This window comes from Sceloporus occidentalis, unplaced genomic scaffold (assembly GCF_023333645.1).
Source record: "Sceloporus occidentalis isolate IW3139 unplaced genomic scaffold, rSceOcc1.0.p SCAF_21, whole genome shotgun sequence".
NCBI lineage: Eukaryota > Metazoa > Chordata > Lepidosauria > Squamata > Phrynosomatidae > Sceloporus > Sceloporus occidentalis.
The window spans coordinates 782,908-791,524 of record NW_028317001.1 but is presented as its reverse complement, the minus strand read 5'-3'; the positions used below and the strand labels follow the sequence as shown (position 1 = coordinate 791,524).

Sequence of the window (8,617 nt, the reverse complement as noted above, 5' to 3'; positions counted from 1 at the left end):
AGGAAGGGAGGGAGAAGGGAGGGAGGGAGGAAGGAAGGAAGGAAGGGAGGGAGGGAGGAAGGGAGGGAGGGAGGGAGGGAGAAGGAAGGAAGGAAGGGAGGAAGGAAGGAAGGAAGGAAGGAAGGGAGGGAGAAGGGAGGAAGGAAGGAAGGAAGGAAGGAAGGAAGGGAGGGAGGGAGGGAGGGAGGGAGAAGGAAGGGAGGGAGGGAGGGAGGGAGGGAGGGAGGAAGGAAGGAAGGGGCCTGTGGGGGTCTGAGGAAGGCTAGGCAGGGACTCAGGGCCAGTGGGGAGGCTGGGCTTTGGGGGATGGGAGAGAGAGGTGGGAAAGAGACCCTCCCTTTTTGCCCTAGCTGGGGAGGGTCCCACTGGTCCTGGCCTCCCTCTTTGGGAAAGGAGACCCCCTCAGCCCCCTGGACTCACTCCTTCCACTCATTCCTAGAATGGCTGGGACTCAGAGGGGTTCCTAGGCATTGCCACCTTCTGCTCTCCATGGCCATTGGCACTGACCTTTCCCCATTGCCTTTCCTCCCTCAGCCCTGTGGACCTCCTCCTCCTTCGCACTCAGAGCAACCCTTCTCTACGGTTGAGGAGACAGCCTCTGACCCAGGGAAGCTCCGGCAATAAAGGACTGCAGAAGAGGGCTGCAGGAATCAGGGTCTTTGCAGTGAAGGTAGGCCTTTATTCCTGGAGCTGAAAGAGGACCTTTGTTTAAATGTTTCAGTCCAGGATTGTGTGGAAGGGTTGCAGTTGAGAGAGTGAGCCATGCTTTGCAGGTATAAAGCCCCAAATGCAGTCTCTGGCAGCATTGTCCTCCCAGAAGGTGGAAGTAGGATTTCCAGACCCCAGACGCACAGTGCGCCAGTGAGTCCTTTGTGTGGGGACTGTGTGTGTACATGTTGTTTACTAGAGCTTTGTGAGATATTTGTTTCACTGGGTTTATAAAATGAATTTCCATAGGTCTTCACATCCCCAAAATTAGCATAGACCAGGATGCAGTCTTCCCTCATAAACCTATACAGAAGAAGCATAAATTAGATATCTAAAACAAAGGAGTTTTGAACCAGCAAACAAGCCAGGAAGATGGCTTGCCAATAAAATAAGGAAGTTAAAACAACGAAACACGATTACGGAAATAAAGAAAGATTCGACATTAACATCTGGCCAAAATAAAATTAAGAAGGTCTTCCAAAAATTCTATGCTAAATTATATAAAGGATCTCAAACGTCTAGAGCCAAAATGGAGGAGTTTTTGGGAAAAGTTAACTCAAAGCCACTTTCAGACCAACAAAGAACTATATTAAATGGACCGATGACAACAGCAGAAATCATGGAAGTAATAAGAAAAGGGGGAAAAAGGGAAAACACCAGGAATGATGGCTTCATCGCCAGTTATCATAAAGTATTTGAGGATCGACTGTTAACACCACTCAAATTAACGATGAATGCCATCAAAGGAAACCATTATCCTGAAACATGGAAACAAGCTAATATAACTTTGCGGTTAAAAGAAGATATAGATGCAACTGAGGTAAAGAGCTATGGGCTAATTTCCTTATTAAATATGGATTATAAATTATTTTCTATGATAGACTCAAAAAGGTTCTTAAAGACTGGATTCACAAGGACTAATCGGGATTTCTCCCCCACAGACAACTCAGTGATAACATACGAAACGTCTTAAATATAATTGAATATTTAGAAAGGCACAACGGAAAAAAATTTGCACTTTGTCGATTTCGAAAAGGCCTTCGATAACATAGGATGGGATATGTCATTTGCGACACTTGAAATAATCGAAATAGTAGCTTCTTATTTAAGATAGGGGCAATGTATAAATATCAAAGAGCCAAACTGTTAACTATAAAAAGAAGAAGAAGAATTTAAGATTTCTAAAGGTACACGGCAAGCTTTCCCACTATCACCCCTTTTGTTCATTCTGATCCTTGAAGCGTGAATAATAGGATAAGATTAGAAAATAAGATCAATAGAATAAAAATTAACATACATTGAGTTTAAAATGAGAGTCTTTGCAGACAACATTTTGTATTCCCTGGAGAACCCAGAAAAGAGCATAAGGGAATTGATGGATGTAATACTGGAATTGGAATATGTTTCGGGACTAAAAGTAAACAGAGACAAAACAACAACAAAAAATATGGAGGAAAGGAACAACAAATCCTGGAAGAAATTAGTGGATTTAAAGTGGGAAAGAAAGTTAAATATCTAGGAATAAATTTCACCAATAAAAACGCAGATCAGTTTCACAATAACTATGAGACAATAAGGAAGGAAATCAGAAAAGACCTAGAAATATGGGGGAAATTACACTTATCTCTATTAGGAAAAATATCACTGATCCAAATGAGTTTCCTTCCTGAAATACTGCTTCTGCTTCAAGCGATTCCCATCATCCAGAATGAAAAACCATTGACTCTATGGCAAAAGGAATAAAAAAAGAGCCAGGATAAAAACGAAAATACTTTGTGATGACAAAAGTAGAGGAGGGCTGGATTTACCAAAAAGAAAACTTTATGATGCTGCTTGTTGTTTAGTTTGGATTAGAGAATGGTTTATGTTAGAGAATGAACAATTGTTATGTCTGGAGGGTGAACATTTAAGATTTGGGTGGAATGGATCCCGAATTTACGGCAAAGAGAAAGTTCATATAGGGGCCGTTTCCACTGGGGTATAACGCGGGTTACGAAGCGAATTCATAAAGTGGCGTGCCCATTTGAACCCGATTTAAACCTAGAACGGTTCTAGATCACCCCGCATGCGTCCCCATTAGAAATCTATTTATATCTGACTCCTTTTTTTAAACCGAATTAAATGCCTTTAATGCGGGATAAAAAAATAGAAGGTTCAACCCTACTATTTTACTTTAATCCGGGATAGGAATCGATGTATTTTAAATGGGAACGATAATACGTGATTCGGGTTACCTGTATGGGAGGAGTCAAGCGCGAGGGGGGCTGGCTCCTTGCCTTGCCCCCATCCGTCGTGGCAGTCGCCATTTTCTCATCAGTCGTCCTCCTTTGTCTGCGGCTCCGGAGGTAAGATCAGTATTTTTTAATATTTTAATATTTTTTTCTGGCTTTTTTCACATAGCGCAATTCCGAATAGCATAGCGGAGGCCTCGCCATCTGTCATACGTGTCAAACCCCCCCCCCCCCGCTTGAAATGTATTTACATGTTATCTGAACGATTGCTTGACTACGCATTATTTATTTAATTTGTATAATTTTTAATTTATTACAAATGCACCTTTTTCACATTGCTGTCTGACATCTGTCATTCCCCCAGCTGAAATGTATTTAAATGTCATGTTGACTATATGCATATCATCATTTTTTATTTAATCTGTTTAAATTGTAATGTAACACTATTATGGATTGATTTTGCCAAACCATATGTATGCATTGTATGTATATGTGTGTCTGTGTGTGTATGCACTCTCCCAAAAGTTGCATCCCACACGCGCACATGCAAACACACACAAAGAAAATATGTGTGGTTATTTGCCTATACTTACTTGTCTGTGTGTGTGTGTATATATGTGTGTGTGTGTGTGTGTGTGCGTGTGTGTGAGATAGTACAGAAAAAAGCATTTGTATATATATAAATGTATATATATGCGTGTATTTTTATATACATGTATATCTATATATATATGTGTGTGTGTGTGTGTGAGATAGAGTACAGAAAAAAGGCATTGGTATATATATTTATAAATATATGTGTGTGTGTGTGTGCTTTTGATATTGCAGACTACAATTCCCAGACTACCCTCCCTTCAAATCGCTGTAATATCCACCGAATATCCGGAACCAGTCAGCATTCTACAACAACAACAACTAACTGATTTCCAAGTGATTTCTTGTGTTTTTCTATTGTTGGCCTGTTATGATTACTTTCAATAAAATCTTTTTTCATGTTGTAATTCATTCTTCTGTTGTAGAATTCTTTCTACCTCAAATTACTGTATTGTTATAGATAGATAGATAGATAGATAGATAGATAGATAGATAGATAGATAGAGAGAGAGAAAGAGAAAGAGAGAGAGAGAGAGAGAGTTAGATTTGTGTATATAAATACATTACGGAATTGTTATTGTTATCTAGATAGATAGATAGATAGATAGATAGATAGATAGATAGATAGATAGACAGACTAATATATTTTCCTGTAAATATACACATTATTGTATTGCTATTGTTACCTATATACATATATATATATATATATATAGAGAGAGAGAGAGAGAGATAGATAGAGTCTACTATATATATACACATTACTGTATTGCTATTGTTATCCATATGGGATATATATATGTGTGTACATATAGATGGATGGATGGATGGATGGATAGATAGATAGATAGATAGATAGATAGATAGATAGATAGATTTGAATGTTGGGAGTTGTTGTTTTGATGAGGTTTTTGGAAAGGGGCAAGTTTTCGGGGCAGGGCAGCTTTGGCAGGGCGGGTGAGTGAGGAGAGGCAAGGAGCAAGTGGGCGGTGCCAGGGCAGGGTTTTGGGTCGGAAGTCGCGCTTTGCCAGGGAGGGTCAGGGAATGGAGCTATTCTGTTCACAAGCACAGCAGCCTACAAGCGAAGGGCACGGCTCCACTTCAGCTCCTCCAGATCGGGGAGGGGGATGTGCGAGTGGGCACGCGCACGCTCCTACACGCACCTTCCTCTTGGCCTCTGGTGGGGGGGAGGGACAGCATTTGCATCTTTTGGTACCTCCATTTGTCTCATACGAGAACAAAGAACAGGAACTAGGACATTGCCTGTTTTAGGATGGAGTCAAAGGTGTGGAATTCTCACCTTTTATGTATACTCCTCCCTCTTTTCATCCCTCTCTTCTCCGTAGAGCCATTTTTCAAAAACAACGCTTGCTTGCAGGTCGGCCGCTTGTGTTCCTCCTTGGCAACTTTTGGCAAAACCAATTTTAAACTTTTCAAAACAGACATGGAGGACACCGCAAAAGTTGGTGGGAGAAGATGTAGTTGGAAAGTAGATGAGACTAGAGCTTTGATTGCTATCTGGGGTGAAGAGAATATACAGATGCAACTAAACAAGAGTCACAGAAACATATGTGTTTATGAAAAAATAGCAGTTCAGCTCTCTAGAAAAGGATTTTCTAGAAGTAGTCAGGAATGTAGGACGAAGGGTAAAAGCCTAAAGAGATCTTATAAAAAAGCTGCTCAACTATCTAGAACAAGTGGTATGGGAGCCATAACCCATTTTTTAAGGAACTGGAGGAAATATTTGCTGGTGACGCCTCTGTGGAGCCAAAAAGAGCTGCTGGTGGGAACCGCCTTGAGTTCAGGCATCTTGAGGACACAGATGAACCTATGGAAATGCCACCTGATACCCAGCCAAGTGATGATTTGAGCACCAGTGCTGGTTCAGAAGATTTATTTTCACAAGGTAAGATTTATCATTTAGTATTCCTGTTAATCCTAATTCATTTTCAACACTTTATTTTAGGCAACAATAGGTTTCTCATAGATATATATATATTTCTATATATTTTACTTATTGCACAGTAACATTACACAGTAATTTCAAAGTAATATATTAAATGATGTCCTTATTTTATTATGCATAGAAAAAAACTTATACTTGATTAAAATAAATTCTAAAAGGAAGACGTTGCTATTATATTATTATTATTATTAATATTATATTAATTATTTTTTGCTGCACATCTTGCAGAAGCACAAGCAGGGACAATTCTGCTCAACTTGACACCAGTTAATGATGACATTGACCTAACTCAAATAGGAGAAAACATTGAAAATAACAGCAATGCAAATGTTCAGCATAAGGATAGCCAAGATGTAAATATGTGTCCTGAAGATGAAGATAATGAATGTGAATTTCCCAATCTGCAACCAGTGAAACCCAGTGGTGAGAATTACCCCTATTTTCTGCTGCTCACTATTGTTTCTAGATCTGTTCATGGTGATGATCATTTATTGCATGAATCATGGGTTCAGAGGTGCTCCGTAAGGCTGGGTGTGTTAGTTTGGAAAACTTGTCTAGCTATCTCTGACAGGAGGCAGCAGGACAAACTTCATAGAGCAACACTGAAGCAAGTTTACTAGTAGTTCTTTAGCCTCAAAAAGGATTCTGTAACAAATGGCAAAGATGGTGATGTTTCTCTTATTTCAATATATATATATATATATATATATATATATATATATATATATATAAAATCTAGATATATAAATATATGTGTATATAATACATATACTATATATATTGTATTCATACATATAATGTATATTTATTTGATATATATATAAATATATATATATATATATATATATGAGTGTATATATATATAAAATTAGATTAGTATTACTTTTATCGGATATATCAAATATATCAAATAAAAACCTACGTTTAACATAGCAGGTATGTTTTTTCAGGTACAACTTTAATACTTTAAATACTCATTTTGAAATTATACATTTGGCTGGATGTATTCTTCTATTTTATTGTACTGTAATTATTATTTCATTAATTTCTGATATACTAAGTTTTTTAACATTATATTTATATATTTTTATTATATTTTTATTTATGTATATTCCTGATATTTATATAATACAAAATTTATTTATTATCAGTATTCTTAATGAATGTAAGCAATATATACATTACATTACATATATCTTAAAAAGATGCATGATAATATTTCAAAATAATTTTCATTTTCTTAGTTAATGTTTAATTAAATATTTATTTAAATTATCTTACTAAACATATTAAAATTCTGTTGACATGCAGGAATTTACTATCTGAAGTGTTTCTATATTTACAGCCACTTACGTTGCCAGGCAAAGGCAAAGCTTAACCCCGCAGGAGAAATTAGCGATGATTAAAAGAAGAAACGAGAAATCGGCCTGTGTTCAAATGTGTGAACAATTGATTCAGTGTTCCAAAGAGAATGTACAAATGATTATTGAAAACAGCAATGATCGGCTATTAAAGAGATGAATTGGAAGGAAATGTATTTTGAAAAAACAAATGCTAATTTTATGAGGCTTATTTCTGTTTTGGAAGATTTTTCTTCAACCTACAAAGAGGCTTCTTCAGAGCTGAAAAATAAGGATGTCGGGGTTTTTAGACGTGTCAAGAGAAAGCTGAGGATACGAACGAATTGGACAAACTGTTATGGGAAAAAGACAAAGGCAAAATATCAAAACTATATAAATTATTGTTAAGCAGAAATACGGAACAGGAAACAATCACAACAAATATGATTAAATGGTCCCGAGAGATAGGTCACCCTATAGCTTTAGAGGATTGGGAAAACGCATGGAGAAAAACGAATAAGTTTACTCTTGCACAAAATCTAAAAGAGAGTTATTTAAAGGTTTCCAACAGGTGGTATTATACACCATATAGACTTGCAAAAATGTATAGGTTAAGTAATAACACGTGTTGGAAATGCCAAAGAAACACTGGACAGTATTTGCATATGTGGTGGTCCTGTTCTAAAAATAAAAGATTCTGGTACAAGATACACTATAAAATAGAAGAGATATTTAAAATAACATATCCGTGTGTACCAGTGTAACAGAAATTTCAGGAAACTTAAATTTCTAGGATTTGCAGAGCAATAGGATTGGCAAGAGGACCTAGTAATTGAAAATCCATAAGTTTAGTTCCAATTGTCGACAAAGGAAAACAATGAACTCAGTGGAATTCAAGTTCCAAAAGCTGAGACCCCGAACAAGACAAAATGGCTCTTTTTATATTATTCAAGACAAAGAAGCTTCTTCAATACACCTGATTGGCTAATTACAATTTAAACATACAGAATTCTTACAATCAGAACAGAAATACATGCATACATTAAAACTGCATCATCACTCCTTACCCCCTCCTGTAGCCTTCCTCCTAACCTTGCTTCTGAATGTCAACTATGTGTCCTTATCTCAGTAGTTTATGTTATGTCTTTTTACTGGTGCCAGCTTCCATCCAGGTCAAGATGCACTCCTTATTCCTTTGCTCTAGTTTCTCTAAACTCCAAGCCTTTATTTCAAAAACCATCTCTCTGGCTGACAAAGGTGACTCCATCTTTCTATAGCTTTTTATTTCAACAAGGAATATTTCCACCACATTCCCCCCTTTTGATGTTTCATCAATATTCATATTGCATGATACTATCAACTATTAACTATGTTTATATGACACTCTAAACTCAGAACAAAACAAACCTGTCTAGCAGTTACCAAAATATTAATATTCTTACCATCACCAGGCAATAACATCTTCCAGTCGGTCCAATTTCAGAAAGACAGTGTATAGCATTAGTTAAACACACATATTCTCATTGCTTTTAACCCTTTGACACTTTTGATTCTCTGGAGTTTACTCTTGCCACCAAAGTAATCTTCTAATAGTGATGTATTGTGTATTTGTTTCATGATTCAATAGGAAAACTCCACTATAAAGAATATTGTATCTGCTGTCAGAATCACCTCTCATTGAGAAACTATAATTTTTAGCCTGGTTACAGACTCTTGCCAAGCAACTGTTACTATGCTTCTCTGGACTACTCTCATAACAGAATAGGAATGCCCAGGGT

The 8,617-nt window shown here is 37.2% G+C and overlaps 2 long non-coding RNA genes across 2 annotated transcripts; both read left to right on the top strand.

Moving 5' to 3' along the window:
• Positions 1 to 540: 540 nt before the first annotated feature.
• Positions 541 to 3,846, top strand: LOC149301318 (uncharacterized). The gene is made up of 3 exons (XR_016272200.1): positions 541 to 670; positions 2,896 to 3,053; positions 3,768 to 3,846. It is a non-coding gene; the product is annotated as an uncharacterized LOC149301318 (long non-coding RNA).
• Positions 3,847 to 5,260: 1,414 nt separating this feature from the next.
• On the top strand, positions 5,261 to 7,072 carry LOC149301317 (uncharacterized). Its single transcript, XR_016272197.1, has 3 exons — positions 5,261 to 5,439; positions 5,728 to 5,922; positions 6,845 to 7,072. It is a non-coding gene; the product is annotated as an uncharacterized LOC149301317 (long non-coding RNA).
• The last annotated feature ends 1,545 nt before the right edge of the window (positions 7,073 to 8,617 follow it).